This window comes from Bubalus kerabau, chromosome 13 (assembly GCF_029407905.1).
Source record: "Bubalus kerabau isolate K-KA32 ecotype Philippines breed swamp buffalo chromosome 13, PCC_UOA_SB_1v2, whole genome shotgun sequence".
In the NCBI taxonomy this organism is placed as follows: Eukaryota; Metazoa; Chordata; class Mammalia; order Artiodactyla; family Bovidae; genus Bubalus; species Bubalus kerabau.
Genome location: NC_073636.1, coordinates 3,163,755 through 3,179,509, shown reverse-complemented (window position 1 = coordinate 3,179,509; position 15,755 = coordinate 3,163,755). Strand labels below are relative to the sequence as shown.

Sequence of the window (15,755 nt, the reverse complement as noted above, 5' to 3'; positions counted from 1 at the left end):
CGATGCTGTAAAGAGCAATATTGCATAGGAACCTTGAATGTTAGGTCCATGAATCAAGGCAAATTAGAAGTGGTCAAACAGGAGATGGCAAGAGTGAACGTTGACACTCTAGGAATCAGCAAACTAAAATGGACTAGAATGGGTGAATTTAACTTAGATGACCATTATATCTACTAATGTGGGCAGGAATCCCTTAGAAGAAATGGAGTAGCCACCATAGTCAACAAAAGAGTCCAAAATGCAGTACTTGGATGCAATCTCAAAAATGACAGAATGATCTCTGTTCATTTCCAAGGAAAACCATTCAATATCACAGTAATCCAAGTCTATGCCCCAACCAGTAATGCTGAAGACCTGAAGTTGAACGGTTCCATGAAAACCTACAAGACCTTTTAGAACTAACACCCCAAAAAGATGTCCTTTTCATTATAGGGAACTGGAATGCAAAAGTAGGAAGTCAAGAAACATCTGGGGTAATGGGCAGTTCCAGTGAAGAGCACCCCTGGAGTGGCCTTGGAGTATGGAATGAAGCAGGGCAAAGGCTAATAGAATTTTGCCAAGAGAACGTACTGGTCTTAGCAAACACCTTCTTCCAACAACACAAGAGAAGACCTACCTTAGTGACCCTAAATAAGTATTTGGCCACATTTGGATCCACTATTGGCAGCATTTGAAATTAATCACCTTATATTTATACGTTTAGCCCTGTGACTTTGAAAACATGAAACCTGGGGAAGCCCTGTCCTGATTCTTATACAAAGTAGACCCTGGAAGATGAAAATGGAGTCAAGTCATCTTTTCAGTGTGCAATGGAGGAAACAAGGAGTCAGAATGACACAGTCAAATTGGAAGTGTCAGAATAAAGTCCAGTGAAGAGAAGCCTAAGGAACCCTGTTTAGGGAGGAGAAGCAGTGTGCAAGTGAGGTGGAAAATGGCATATTTTAGGCAAACATGTCATTGGATAATATCCAGAAAGGGTGACATGACTGAAGCTCCCCTAAAAGGAGACTCTAGGCAGCATGCCTCAGAGGGGAGGTGTGGGGATGTGATGTGCTGGAGCCAGTCTCCAGACACGACACATGCACAGCAAGCCTTACCCTTTTCTCCCAGCTGCCAATTCATGCAGCTCTGGGGCCAAAGGCCCTTTTTGCTAAGCAGAGCTGTACAGCCTGGAGATAACGTAGGCTGGCAGTACCAGTGAAGAGCACCCCTGGAGTAGCCCTCCACCTCCTGAGCTCTGCCCCTACCCTCCACAGGGGAAGTAATTTTGAGGTACATGTTTTATACCCCAGGGTTCCCAGCAGGATTGATGCTCAGTCACAGACTGTTGTAACGGACAAACTAGCTTACCTTTTTTTTATTTTTTTTTTATTTCTTTAAGTGTAGTCAGACCCATGAATCTTTTATGTTTTTTTTTTAATTTTATTTTATTTTTAAACTTTACATAATTGTATTAGTTTTGGCAAATATCCAAATGAATCCGCCACAGGTATACATGTGTTCCCCATCCTGAACCCTCCTCCCTCCTCCCTCATGCATCTGTCACGGGTGTACACGTGTTCCCCATCCTGAACCCCCTTCCCATCTCCCTCCCCATAACATCCCTCTAGGTCATCCCAGTGCACCAGCCCCAAGCTTCCTGTATCCTGCATCGAACCTGGACTGGCAATTCATTTCTTATATGATATTATACATGTTTTAATGCCATTCTCCCAGATCATCCCCCCCACCTCTCCCACAGAGTCCAAAAGACTGTTCTATACATCTGTTTCTCTTTTGCTGTCTCCCATACAGCATTGTCGTTACCATCTTTCTAAATTCCATACTGTTAATTGTTTAAAAAAATAAAAGGCACTTTAAAAAAAAAAAAAAAAGGTAAGCTTACTTCATATTATACAGAGTGAAGTAAGCTTACCTTTTTTTTAAAAAGTGCCTTTTATTTTTTTAAACAATTGAAAAAAAAACAGTTTTGTTTATTTTTTTGGCAGCACCATGAGGCATCAATTCAGTTCAGTCTTAGTCCTGTCCGACTCTTTGTGACCCCATGGACCACATCACACCAGGCCTCCCTGTCAATCACCAGCTCCTGGAGTTTACCCAAAATCATGTCCATTGAGTCGGTGATGCCATCCAACCATCCCATCCTCTGTCATCCTCGTCTCCTCCTGCCCTCAATCTTTCCCAGCATCAGGGTCTTTTCAAATGAGTCAGCTCTTTGCATCAGGTGGCCAAAGTATTGGAGTTTCAGCTTCAACATTAGTTCTTCCAATGAACACTCAGGATTGATTTCCTTTAGGATGGACTGGTTGGATCTCCTTGCAGTCCAAGGGACTCTCAAGAGTCTTCTCCAACACCACATTTCAAAAGCATCAATTCTTTGCACTCAGCTTTCTTTATAGTCCAACTCTCACATCCATACATGACCACTGGAAAAACCATAGCCTTGACTAGATGGACCTTTGTTGACAAAGTAATGTCTCTGCTTTTTAATATGCTATCTAGGTTGGCCATAACTTTCCTTCCAAGGAGTAAGCATCTTTTAATTTCATGGCTGCAGTCACCATCTGCAGTGATTTTGGAGCCAAAATAAAAAATAAACTAAACCACTGTTTCCACTGTTTCCCCATCTATTTGCCATGAAGTGATGGGACTACTGTGATCTTAGTTTTCTGAATGTTGAGCTTTAAGCCAACTTTCTTGTTTTTTTTTTTCTTTTTTTTTTAAATTTTATTTTATTTTAAACTTTACATAATTGTATTAGTTTTGCCAAATATCAAAAGCCAACTTTCTCACTCTCCTCTTTCACTTTCATCAAGAGGCTCTTTAGTTCTTCTTCACTTTCTGCCATAAGGTGGTGTCATCTGCATATCTGAGGTTATTGATATTTCTCCCAGCAATCTTGATTCCAGCTTGTGCTTCATCCAGCCCAGCATTTCTCATGATGTCCTCTGCATATAAGTTAAATAAGCAGGGTGACAATATACGGCCTTGATGTACTCCTTTGCTTATTAGGAACCAGTCTGTTGTTCTATGCCCAATTCTAAATCTTACACCTGACCTGCATACAGGTTTCTTAAGAAGTAGGTCAGGTGGTCTGGTATTCCCATCTCTTGAAGAATTTCCCAGTTTGCTGTGATTGACACAGTCAAAGGCTTTGGCATAGTCAATAAAGCAGAAATAGATGTTTTTTCTAGAACTCTATTGCTTTTTCGATGATCCAGCAGATGTTAGCAATTTGATCTCTGGTTCCTTTGCCTTTTCTCAAGCCAGCTTGAACATCTGGAAGTTCATCATGGTCAACAAAAGAGTCCGAAATGCAGTACTTGGATGCAATCTCAAAAATGACAGAATGATCTCTGTTCATTTCCAAGGCAAACCATCAATATCACGGTAATCCTAGCCTATTCCCCAACCAGTAACTCTGAAGACCTGAAGTTGAATGGTTCCATGAAAACCTACAAGACCTTATAGAACTATCACCCAAAAAGATGTCCTTTTCATTATAGGGAACTGGAGTATTGATGAAGCCTGTCTTGGAGAATTTTGAACATTACTTTACTAGCATATGAGATGAGTGCAATTGTGCAGTAGTTTGAGCTTTCTTTGGCAATGCCTTTCTTTGGGATTGGAATGAAAACTGACCTTTTCCAGTCCTGTGGCCACTGCAGAGTTTTCCAAATTTGCTGGCATATTGAGTGCAGCACTTTCACAGCATCATCTTTTAGGAATTGAAATAGCTCAACTGGAATTCCATCACCTCCACTAGCTTTGTTCATAGTGATGCTTCCTAATGCCCACTTGACTTCACATTCCAGGATGTCTGGCTCTAGGTGAGTCATCACACCATCGTGATTATATGCATTGTGAAGATCTTTTTTGGTACAGTTCTTCCGTGTATTCTTGCCACCTCTTAATATCTTCTGCTTCTGTTAGGTCCATACCATTTCTGTCCTTTAATGAGCCCATCTTTGCATGAAATAATCCCTTGGTATCTCTAATTTTCTTGAAGAGATCTCTAGTCTTTCCCATTCTATTGTTTTCCTCTGTTTCTTTGCATTGATCGCTGAGGAAGGCTTTCCTATCTCTCCTTCCTATTCTTTGGAACTCTGCATTCAAATGGATATATCTTTCCTTTTCTCCTTTGCTTTTTACTTCTCTTCTTTTCACAGCTATTTGTAAGGCCTCCTCAGACAGCCATTTTGCTTTTTTTCATTTCTTTTTCTTAGGGATCGTCTTGATTCCTGTCTCCTGTACAATGTCATGAACCTCCATCCATACTTCATCAGGCACTCTGTTTATCTGATCTAGTCCCTTAAAACTATTTCTCACTTCCACTGTATAATCATAAGGGATTGATTTAGGTCATACCTGAATGGTCTAGTGGTTTTCCCCACTTTCTTCAATTTGAGTCTGAATTTGGCAATAAGGAGTTCATGATATTAGCTAAAGTCAGCTCCCGGTCTTATTTTTGCTGACTGTATAGAGCTTCTCCATCTTTGGCTGCAACAAATATAATCAATCTGATTTCAGTGTTGGCCATCTGGTGATGTCCATGTGTAGAGTCTTCTCTTGTGTTGTTGGAAGAGGATGTTTGCTATGACCAGTGCATTCTCTTGGCAAAACTCTGTTAGCCTTTGCCCTGCTTCATTCTGTACTCCAATGCCAAATTTGCCTATTACTCCAGGTGTTTCTTGACATCCTACTTTTGCATTCCAGTCCCCTATAATGAAAAGGACATTTTATTTGGGTGTTAGTTCTAAAAGGTCTTATAGGTCTTCATCGAACCATTCAACTTCAGCTTCTTCAGCATTACTTGTCAGAGCATAGACTTGGAATACCATGATATTGAATGGTTTGCCTTGAAAACAAACAGATATCATTCTGTTGTTTTTGAGATTGCATCCAAGTACTGCATTTGGGACTGTTTTGTTGACTATGATAGCTACTCCATTTCTGCTAAGGGACTTTTGCCCACAGTAGAAGATATAATGGTCATCTGAGTTAAATTCACCCATTCCAGTCCATCTTAGACTGCTGATTCCTAGAATGCCCACGTTCACTCTTGCCATGTCTTGTTTGACCACTTCTAATTTGCCTTGATTCATGGACCTAACATTCAGGGTTCCTATGCACTATGAGGCATGTGGGATCTTAATTCCCCAACCAAGAATTGGAAGGTGGAATCTTAACCCCTGGACCCCAAGGGAGGCGCCTGCATGCATGCTAAGTCACTTCAGTTGTGTCTTACTCTGTGACCCTGTGGACTGTAGCCCACCAGGCTCCTCTGTCCATGGGATTCTCCAGGCAAGAATACTGGAGTGCATTGCCATGCCCTCCTCCAGGGGATCTTCCTGACCCAGGGTTTGAACCCGGCTCTTCTGCTTCTCCTGCTTGGCAGGTGGGTTCTTTACCACCAGTGCCACCTGGGAAGCCCCTAGCTTACCCTTAATTAGCTGTCTTCCCCTCTCATATCTGTCCCCTACTTCCTACCAGTATAGTTCCCAAATCAACTTGCACTCAGTCTTTGCCTCAGGATCTTTTCAGGGGCAACCTGACTTCAAGAATGCATCAGTCAGGGTACAGGTAACCAGCCCAGGTAGTTCAGACAAATAGAGTCAATGGAAGGGAGGCCTGTGGAGTTGTGGGCAGGGGTCAGGAGTGAGGAAAGGTGGCGAGGCCCCAGGGACTGGGGATAGCAGGAACGTCCTGTCTCTGGGACTAAGGGTCAAGGTGCACAGGTGTCTCCCAGACACTGTGGTCATGGAAGAATGCAGCTACCCCTAGAGACAGTGCCAAGTCAGGAAGAGAGAAGGAGAGAAAGACCCTGCCTGGTGTCTCCTCCTGCCATCATGACATCTGCCAGTGCCTCCCCCAGTGGCTGCACCCATCTGGACGCCAGTCACCAAGGAAGTCTGGGCCAGATGGACTCCATGCATCATCCTCTGAGGACACAGCAGCAGGCAGATACTGGATCTGGCAGAGCACGCAGAGGAGAAGCAGCCCACATGCTGTCCCTGCTTAGCACAGTGGAGCTTTAGCTCCTTCTGATACCATGTCAGATTCCAGATTCTGTTACTAAAGAACTAAGAGTCTTTCTTAGCCACTATAGCTATGATTTAAAATGTTAAGGCATTAAGGAAAATCTATTAAGAAAATAATCAAGGCTCATTTAGTTCAAAGAAAGGAAGTCTGAAGGATAAACTAAAATTGTTCATTCCATGTAGCAGTACTTTGCTAAATCGAGAAAATGGATTCAAATGTAATAAATATTTTTATCATTAACTTTGAGGCCAAAGACAAATAATGCAGGCAGGATGGGGCTTCCCTTCAGAACATAGATGGTGAAATTGACAGATGAAATGTTCAGTAAAGAAGTAGAAGCAAAAGGAGCATCAGCAGCAGACACTTATCAAGTCCTGGCTACATGCCAGACTCTGTGTTATGAGTCCCATAAGTATCACTTCTTGAAATCTTCCAAACAGCCCAATAACATAGACAGTGCTGTCTACCTTTGAATCTGTTTGTTCAGGCTTCCATAACAAAGTACCACAAGTTTGCTGGCTTAAACAGAAATTTACTGACTTGAATTTCTGGAAGCTGGAAGTATCCAAGGTCAAGATGTCAGCAGTGTTGGTTTCTTCTGAGAGCTGTGAGAGAAAAGGCTATTTCATGCTTTTCTCCTGGCTCTGGTGGTCTGCTGGCAATCCTCAGCATTCCTTGGCTTGTTAGGTCTCTACCTTCATTTCCACATAATTTGTGCGTGTTTGTGTTCAGATTCTCCCTTTCTACAACGATATGAGTCATATTGGATTAAAACCCACTCTAATGATCCCATTATAGCTAATTATAAGGTCATCTATAATTACCTTATTTTCAAATAAGACCACATATTTCCACTTTGAGGGTTAAGATTTTAACAGATGAGTTTGGTGAGGGTGGGGGTACTGGTGGGGGACACACAGTTCAACCCATAACACAATTGTCAGATGAGAAAACAGATCGCTTAGCAATGTAACATTTGCCCAACTAGAAAATGCTTTAAAATGTATCCAACTCAAAAACAACCTTCCTCAAAAGCGTGGGGCAGGTGCTATGGAAAGGTGAGGACAAAATGGGATTAAGGACCAAGCTGTCCCCAAGGAGGAAAGAGATTAAATGAAGGGCTGAAAGGAAAGTGAGTGTCTGTAGACCCTGAGAGGCTGGGGCTGGAAGGAGTTCTAGGAGAAGGAAGGGAACAGGTTAGAGGCCCCACCCAGACAGCAGGTCCTCTGGGAGTGAGGGGCATCTGCATGGCAGGCATGCTTCCCACCCCCACCCCAAAGCTCTCCAAGCTGCCATCAGTTCTGCTTCTCAGGAATCTCTTAGTCATAAGACAGCCTCCCACCTCTTTACTGGGAATGGTTGGAGCCCACATGCCACAAGGCTTAAAGATGCTAATGTCTGAGTAAAGAAGCACCCACACAGCTTACTGGGTTGCTCAGTGGTAAAGAATTCACCTTGCAATGCAGAAGACACTGTTTCAGCCCCTGGTTCTGGAAGATCGCACATGCTGTGGAATAACTAAGCCCGTGTACTACATCTGTTCAGCCTGTGCTCCAGAGCCTGGGAAACACAACACTAGAGCCCACATGCCAGAATTCCCAAAACCCACACAACCTAGAGATCAAGCTTCACAGCAAAAGAAGCCACCATAATGAGAAGCCCTCACACTGCAACGAAGAGTAGCCCCCTCTCGCTGCAGCTAAAGAAAAGCCCACACAACAACAAAGACCCAGCACAGCCAAAACATTGAATAAATAAAAATTATAGAAAGAAGAAACACCCACATGAATGAGTTCAATCAGTTTGGTCATTAGTTTTTAGATGGGTTTGGAGAACAGAGATGCATTTTTTGAAAAGCAATAGAGGCCATTCTGAACATCCCTGGCAGAAGGAAAAAGAGCAGGGAAAAGAGAGTCTGAGTGTCACTTTAGCAAACCAATATGTGACAGTTATTCATGATAAAGGAAACTGGCAAGTTATTGATAGCTTCCTCTGTGCATACTTCCAAGCTTTGAATGCTGCAGTTTCTTGAAGCCTTCTATGCCTGGATCACTTTCCCATCTTCAGTGCCCTTTGATTTAGTCTGAGTAGACAAATCTGTATAGTAAACCACTTCAGAACTCTCAGTGGCTTGACAAAATATGTGTTTATTTCTCCTTCATTTCCCAGTTTAACCTGGGAGTTCCTGTGCAGCAACCTTCTTTCAGGAACCAGAATCCTCAGGGAGTTTCCCAGAGTTTTGTAACTAGTAACCATGATCGGAACCCAGGCAGTGTATTTCTAGAGGGTTAAATGGGCACTTAACAATCTGTGGGTCCTGGTTCCAGTCTCTCTCTAATGATAAGCAGTTTATTTCTGTAATAAAACCCAAATTCCCGATGGCCTGGCAAAATAAAGGTGTATCTCATTCATTTCACTCTCTAATGTGAGTGGTTCTCGTTGGCAGTCCTCCACGTGCTATCAGGGTCCCAGGCTGCTTCTGACTTAAGCTTCCACTCTCTGCTCATTATTAACTGGCATATGAGGGAAAACAACTGAGGATAGATCACTCAAGAATTGTAAGAGCCATGCCTGGAAGTGGGATAAATCAACTATCATCCTTATTTCATGTGTCCAAACTTAATCATGTGACTATACCTAACTGCAAGCTTGGCTGGGATGTGTAATCTAACAGAGAAAAAGGGAAATGGTTTCTGAAAAGTTTAACATCTCAGACCAATCCATGTGGGAAAAAAAAGAAGAAAGGAAAAGAGGCAAAATTAGAGTCCCCCAGATTTCACAATAGCTTCTAAGGAATCTTATTTATCTTCATTTGGTTCTGTATTAAAAGAAAGATGTACTTTGCTTTCTGAAATTTCTGAGAAATACAAATTATCTTCAACATGAATGACTTCATTTATAGGAACTTAATTCCCAAGATAATGGCTAATGAGGTCTCACTCTCTGGGAAAATGTAATTATTCACAGAGTGTAGGACATGTATTTTTCCATTCCTTCTAAGAACAGAACCAGAGGCAGGAGCCTTAATTGCAGCATGAGATATTTTTTGTGAAATAGATGTTTGAGAGAGTATGTGAATATTTGAACAGAATTCCCCTGGAGGCTTCTAATGGACAGTGCAGTGTTGCAGAACCAAACTTGGGTCACTCCCCCATGCACTGTAAAGCCAGTCTACTGATACCAGGTTGTGATGAAGGAAAGTATGGCATTTTTTGCAGGCACCAAGCAAGGAATCTAGGCAGCTAGTGATCAAAACACCTAAACTCCTAGATGCATTTCAGGAAAGCTTTTTTTTTTTTTTTTTTCCATTAGTTTTTCCTTAAGTTATTTATTTTACTTGCAGGCTTATTATTTTACAATATTGTAGTGGTTTTTGCCATACATTGACATGAATCAGCCATGGGTGTACATTTGTTCCCCATCCTGAAGCCCCCTCCCACCTCCCTCCCTATCCCATCCCTCAGGGTCGTTCCAGTGCACCGGCCCTGAGTGCCCTGTCTCATGCATCGAACCTGGACTAGTGATCTATTTCACATATGGTAATATGCATGTTTCAATGCTATTCCCTCAAATCATCCCACCCTTGCCTTCTCCCACAGAGTCCAAAAGTCTGTTCTTTATATCTGTGTCTCTTTTGCTGTCTCGCATATAGGGTCATCATTATCATCTTTCTAAATTCCATATATATGCATTAATATACTGTATTGGTGTTTTTCTTTCTGACATACTTCACTCTGTATAATAGGCTCCAGTTTCATCCACCTCGTTAGAACTGATCCAAATGCATTCTTTTCAATAGCTGAATAATGTTCCATTGTGTATATGTACCAGAGATTTCTTATCCATTCATCTGCCTATGGATGTCTAGGTTGCTTCTATCTCCTAAGTATTGTAAACAGTGCTGCGATGAACATTGGGGTACATGTGTCTCTTTCCCTTCTGGTTTCCCCAGTGTGTATGCCCAGCAGTGGGATTGCTGGGTTGTATAACAGTTCTATTTCCAGTTTTTTTAAGGAATCTTCACACTGTTCTCCAGAGTGGCTGTACTAGTTTGCATCCCCACCAACAGTGTAAGAGGGTTCCTTTTTCTCCACACCCTCTCCAGCATTTATTGTTTGTGGACATTTTGATAGCAGCCATTCTGACTGGTGTGAGATGGTACCTCATTGTGGTTTTGATTTGCATTTCTCTGATAATGAGTGATGTTGAGCATCTTTTCATATGTTTGTTAGCCATCTGTATGTCTTCTTTGGAAAATATCTGTTTAGTTCTTTGGCCCATTTTTTGTTTGGGTCATTTTGATTGAGCTGCATGAGCTGCTTGTATATTTTTGAGATTAATTCTTTGTCAGTTGCTTCATTTGCTATTATTTTCTCCCATTCTGAAGGCTGTCTTTTCACCTTGCTTATAGTTTCCTTCATCATGCAAAAGCTTTTAAGCTTAATTAGATCCCATTTGTTTATTTTTGCTTTTATTTCCATTACTCTGGGAGGTGGGTCATAGAGGATCCTGCTGTGATTATGTCAGAGAGTGTTTTGCCTATGCTTTCCTCTAGGAGTTTTAGTTTCTGGTCTTACGTTTAGATCTTTAATCCATTTTAAGTTTATTTTTGCATATGGTGTTAGAAGGTGTTCGAGTTTCATTCTTTTACAAGTGGTTGACCAGTTTTCCCAGCACCACTTGTTAAAGAGATTGTCTTCTCCATTGTATATTCTTGCCTCCTTTGTCACAGATAAGGTTACTAGAGCTAATCGATGAATATAGTAAAGTTGCAGGATATAAAATTAACACACAGAAATCCTTTGCATTCCTATACACTAACAGTGAGAAAACAAAAAGAGAAATTAAGAAAACAATTTCATTCACCATTACAACAAAAAGAATAAAATACTTAGGAGTAAATCTCCCTAAAGAAACAAAAGACCTATATATAGAAAACTATAAAAAAGTGATTAAAGGAATCAAAGAGGACACAAATAGATGGAGAAATATACCATGTTCATGAATCAGAAGAAACAATATAGTGAAAATGAACATACTACCCAAAACAATCTATAGATTCAATGCAATCCCTATCAAGCTACCAACAGTAATTTTCAGAGAACTAGAACAAATAATTTCACAATTTGTATGGAAATATGAAAAACCTTGAATAGCCAAAGCAATCTTGAGAAAGAAGAATGGAACTGAAGGAATCAACCTGCCTGACTTCAGACTATACTACAAAACTACAGTCATCAAGACAGTATGGTACTGGCACAAAGATAGAAATATAGATCAAAGAAACAAAATAGAAAGCCCAGAGATAAATCCACGCACCTCAGGAAAGCATTTTTAAAGGTAAAGTGAGGGAGCGGGGTTGTGGGGTATGTGATCAGTTCATGTAGGGATGATGTAGGTAGGGATGGCCATCCTTCCTTAGGTTTGTCTAAGAACATAAGGACCCTCGATGACATAATGTGACAGACATTATTGGACTCACCTCAGCGTGTTTCCCATTTCTTCTTGCAGCCCTGATATTCACATTTGAATTCACCAGGCTAATTAGACGGCTGAAATCTCTCCCTTTTGGCCACTACTTGTAGATGGCTTTTGAGTTTCCGGATGTGGAGTTCTCCTGAGTAACTAAATGCCTTCAAAGGAAACTCAAACTCTCACCTCATTTGGTTCTCTTCTCTCTAACATCCTTGTCAAGTTCTGACTGCCTTAGTAGCTTTTCATTGCCTGTGAATGTGATTTCAAAGTAAACGGTCAAGCTTTTCTAGTTGTTTTAAGTGGAAATTTTTGCACTTTACCCTTTCCAGACATGAATAATTTTTAAAAAGAGGCATATATTTGAATAGTGGAATTGAAACAGGAGGGAAGGGAGCAGGGCACAACCTTTAAAAGAATAGTATAGCCATAGGACATGACAAAAACTAATTAGAACCAACTAGATACAGGATGGCAGAAGATTTGACTTCCAGTAAGCCTTGAACCTCCTTATATGCTCATTGTAATATATTAGCAAGGAAATCCAACCAGTCCATCCTAAAGGAGACCAGTCCTGGGTGTTCATTGGAAGGACTGATGCTGAGGCTGAAACTCCAATACCTTGGCCACATCGTGTGAAGAGTTGACTCATTGGAAAAGACTCTGATGCTGGGAGGGATTAGAGGCAGGAGGAGAAGGGGATGACAGAGGATGAGATGGCTGGATGGCATCACCGACTCGACGCACATGAGTTTGGGTGAACTCTGGGCGTTGGTGATGGACAGGGAGGCCTGGCATGCTGCTATTCATGGGGTCGCAAAGAGTCGGACACGACTGAGCGACTGAACTGAACTGAACTGAATATATTAGCATGTTTAATGACACACCCACTAGCACTTGACAGTTCTGAGGCCAACCATTAAAAAATAAATAAAATAAAAGTGGTTGGTGGCCCAATTCATAAAAATCTCTGCCCCTTCTCAAAACTAGTTGGAATAACTCTCCCACTCATTAGCCTATGAAATTACCCCACCCATAAAAACTAGCCACCCCATATTTTGAGGCCACTCTCCTTCTGAGATGACCCACACTCTGTCTGTGGAATGTGCTTCTGTCTAAATAAACTTACTTCTTACTTATCACTTTGTGGCTGAATTCTTTCTTCGATGAGACATAAAGAACCTGAGTTTCATTAAACCCTGAAACCAGGTGTGTAATCTCAATTGACAGTGGGTTTTAGCTGAATTCAAGTCCTAGCCTGTCTGGGTTTAAGTTTGGGTTCTAGTCCTGGTACCTGAATCCAAGTCCCATTTGAGGTGCATGGCTTTAGCATTCTAACCAGAGGAAAAATTCAGTAGTAAAAATGCTTATGATAAAGGAAATGTTTTTGAAACCACACCCTGTCAGTGACGAGTAATTCTATTTATCTACCCAGCAATCCTGACTCGATTATGCTTGTGTACCCATAAAATAAATGCAAGTAATAGACTCTATAAATGAGCCATGTGAGATGCTCTGTGATTTATTCTAAATTACTTACTAAGTGCCATTAGTATTCCTGACAAAATACAATGTGGATATTGATTATTAAAATTAAACACCACCAACATTCTTTGATCTTGGAAATTTTGTTAATTTTTAAGTCTGTCATTTCTAAGTATAATTTACCAGCTGTATAACTTGTCCTGTTACATCATTTCTCTGTGCTTTGGACTTTTCATCTTAAACATAGGGAGAATGTTAGGTATGTCGTAGGATAGGAATGAGGCTCAAATAATATAATTATAAAATGTGCCTGGATCATTGTATTTGTACAACCAATGTTATGTTCATTTTCCCCTTCTGACTTTTCTCTCTTAGAGCAGTTACAGTGGTGGCTGAGGACTGAGAAGCTAAGAAACCAAGTAGAAAAACACGTGTACACCCATGGCGAATTCATGATGATGGGTGGCAGAACCAACACAATATTGTAAAGTAATTAGCCTCCAATTAAAGTAAATAAATTTAAATTAAAAAAATATTAAATCAGAAAAAAAAAGAGGTTAGAAAGCCAACAGAAACTTTCAGCAGGCTCAGTGTCTTGGAGGCTGACAGATGCAAATAGGAGTTCAGGGTAAATCATGAAAAAGGGGTTCTGTGAACAGCAGAACTCCAGCCTAGGAAAAAGGTATACTAGTTATAGATTAGCCATCAAACATGCATGTACACATTGAAACTAGCTTAGATTAACCTCGATGCCAGACACAATTAAGTTTATACACCCCTATTATAACTACCAGCCTTTAAAAAAGTAACGTTGTTGACCCTTGAACATTATGGGTTTGAACTGTCCAGGTCCCCTTATACATTGTTTATTTAAATAAATAAATACCACAGTTCTACACAATCCATGTTTTTTGAATCGACATATGCAGAACCATGGACACTGAGGACCAGCTGTAAACTTATACATGGATTTTTGGCTACATGGAGGTTGGCAACACTAACCTCATGTTGTACAACAGACAGCTGTACTTCAGTTTAAGAAGATAATGTCAGCCAGGCTTCAGCTATCACAATTTTTCTTATGCACTGTCAAGCATTTAATAAAAATTTGCCATAAATACTGAAAGTGGGATCAAATGATTAACAAGCAACAGAAACAAAACAGATAACAGAAACATACCCACAGTTATTAGTGCTATTTTATGTGGCATTTTACATAGTCGTGCTTAGTATGTATAAGAATATAGATAACAAGCTGATAAATTCTTCAGAGACCTGAAATCAATTATAAGATTCAACTGGAGATTGTATAACTGAAAGTACAATTACAGAAATGAACAACTCAGCTGTTGTTCAGATACTAAGTCCTGTCCTCAAGGACTCTTTGCCATCTCAAGGATTATAACAACCCAGGCTTCTCTGTCCTCCAGTATCCTTCAGAGCTTGCTGAAATTCATATCCATTGAGTCAGTGATGCTTTCTAACCATCTCATCCTCTGCCACCCCTTCTCCTTTTACCTTCAGTTTTTCCCACAAAGACCTTCAGTCTTTTCCAATGAGTTGGCTCTTCTCATCAAGTGACCAAAGTAATGGAGCTGCAGCATCAGTCCTTCCAATGAATATTCAGGGTTGATTTCCTTTAGCACTGACTGCTTTGATCTCCTTGCTGTCCAAGGGAGTCTCAAGAGTCTTCTCCAACACCACAGTTCAAAAGCATCAATTCTTCCATGCTCAGTCTTTCTTATGCTCCAGCTTTCACATCCGCACATGACTACTGGAAAAACCTAGCTTTGACTAGACAGATCTTTGTCGCAAAGTGATGTCTCTGCTAGACAGCATACTGCTGTTTAGGTTTGTCATAGCTTTTCTTCCAAGGAGCAAGCGTCTTTTAATTTTATGGCTGCAGTCACCATCTGCAGTGGTTTTGGAGCCCAAGAGAGAAAAATCTGTCACTGCTTCCAATTTTTCCCCATCTATTTGCTGTGAAGTGATGGGACCAGATGCCATGATCTTAGTTTTTTAAATGTTGAGTTTCAAGCCAGCTTTTTCAGCCTCCTCTTTTACCACATCAAGAGGCTCTTTAGTTTCTCTTCGATTTCTGCCATTAGAGTGGTGCATGCGTGATAAGTCATTTCAGTCATGTTCAACTCTTTGCGACCCTATGGACTCTTGTAGCCCACCAAGCTCCTCTGTCCATGGGATTCTCCAGGCTAGAATACTGGAGTGGGTTGCCATGTCCCCCGCAATAGTGGGGGACATCTACATATCTGAGGTTGCTGATATTTCTCCCAGCAGTCTTGATTCCAGTGTTGATTCATCCAGCCTGGCATTTTGCATGATGTACTCTGCATATAAGTTAAATAAGCAGGGTGACAATATACAGCCTTTTCATACTGTTGTTCCACATCCAGTTCTAACTGTTGCTTCTTTTTTTTTTTTAATTTTATTTTATTTTTAAACTTTACATAACTGTATTAGTTTTGCCAAATATCAAAATGAATCCACCACAGGTATACATGTGTTCCCCAACCTGAACCCTCCTCCCTCCTCCCTCCCCATTCCATCCCTCTGGGTCGTCCCAGTGCACCAGCCCCAAGCATCCAGTATCGTGCATCGAACCTGGACTGGCAACTCATTTCATACATGATATTTTACATGTTTCAATGCCATTCTCCCAAATCTTCCCACCCTCTCCCTCTCCCACAGAGTCCATAAGACTGTTCTATACATCAGTGTCTCTTTTGCTGTCTCGTACA

At 41.0% G+C, this 15,755-nt stretch overlaps 1 protein-coding gene across 2 annotated transcripts in view; it reads left to right on the top strand.

Annotated features, from left to right (window-relative positions):
• PAK5 (p21 (RAC1) activated kinase 5) overlaps positions 1-15,755 on the top strand; it is a 429,499-nt gene that overhangs the window by 248,451 nt on the left and 165,293 nt on the right. The gene's annotated exons all lie outside the window — the stretch shown is intronic.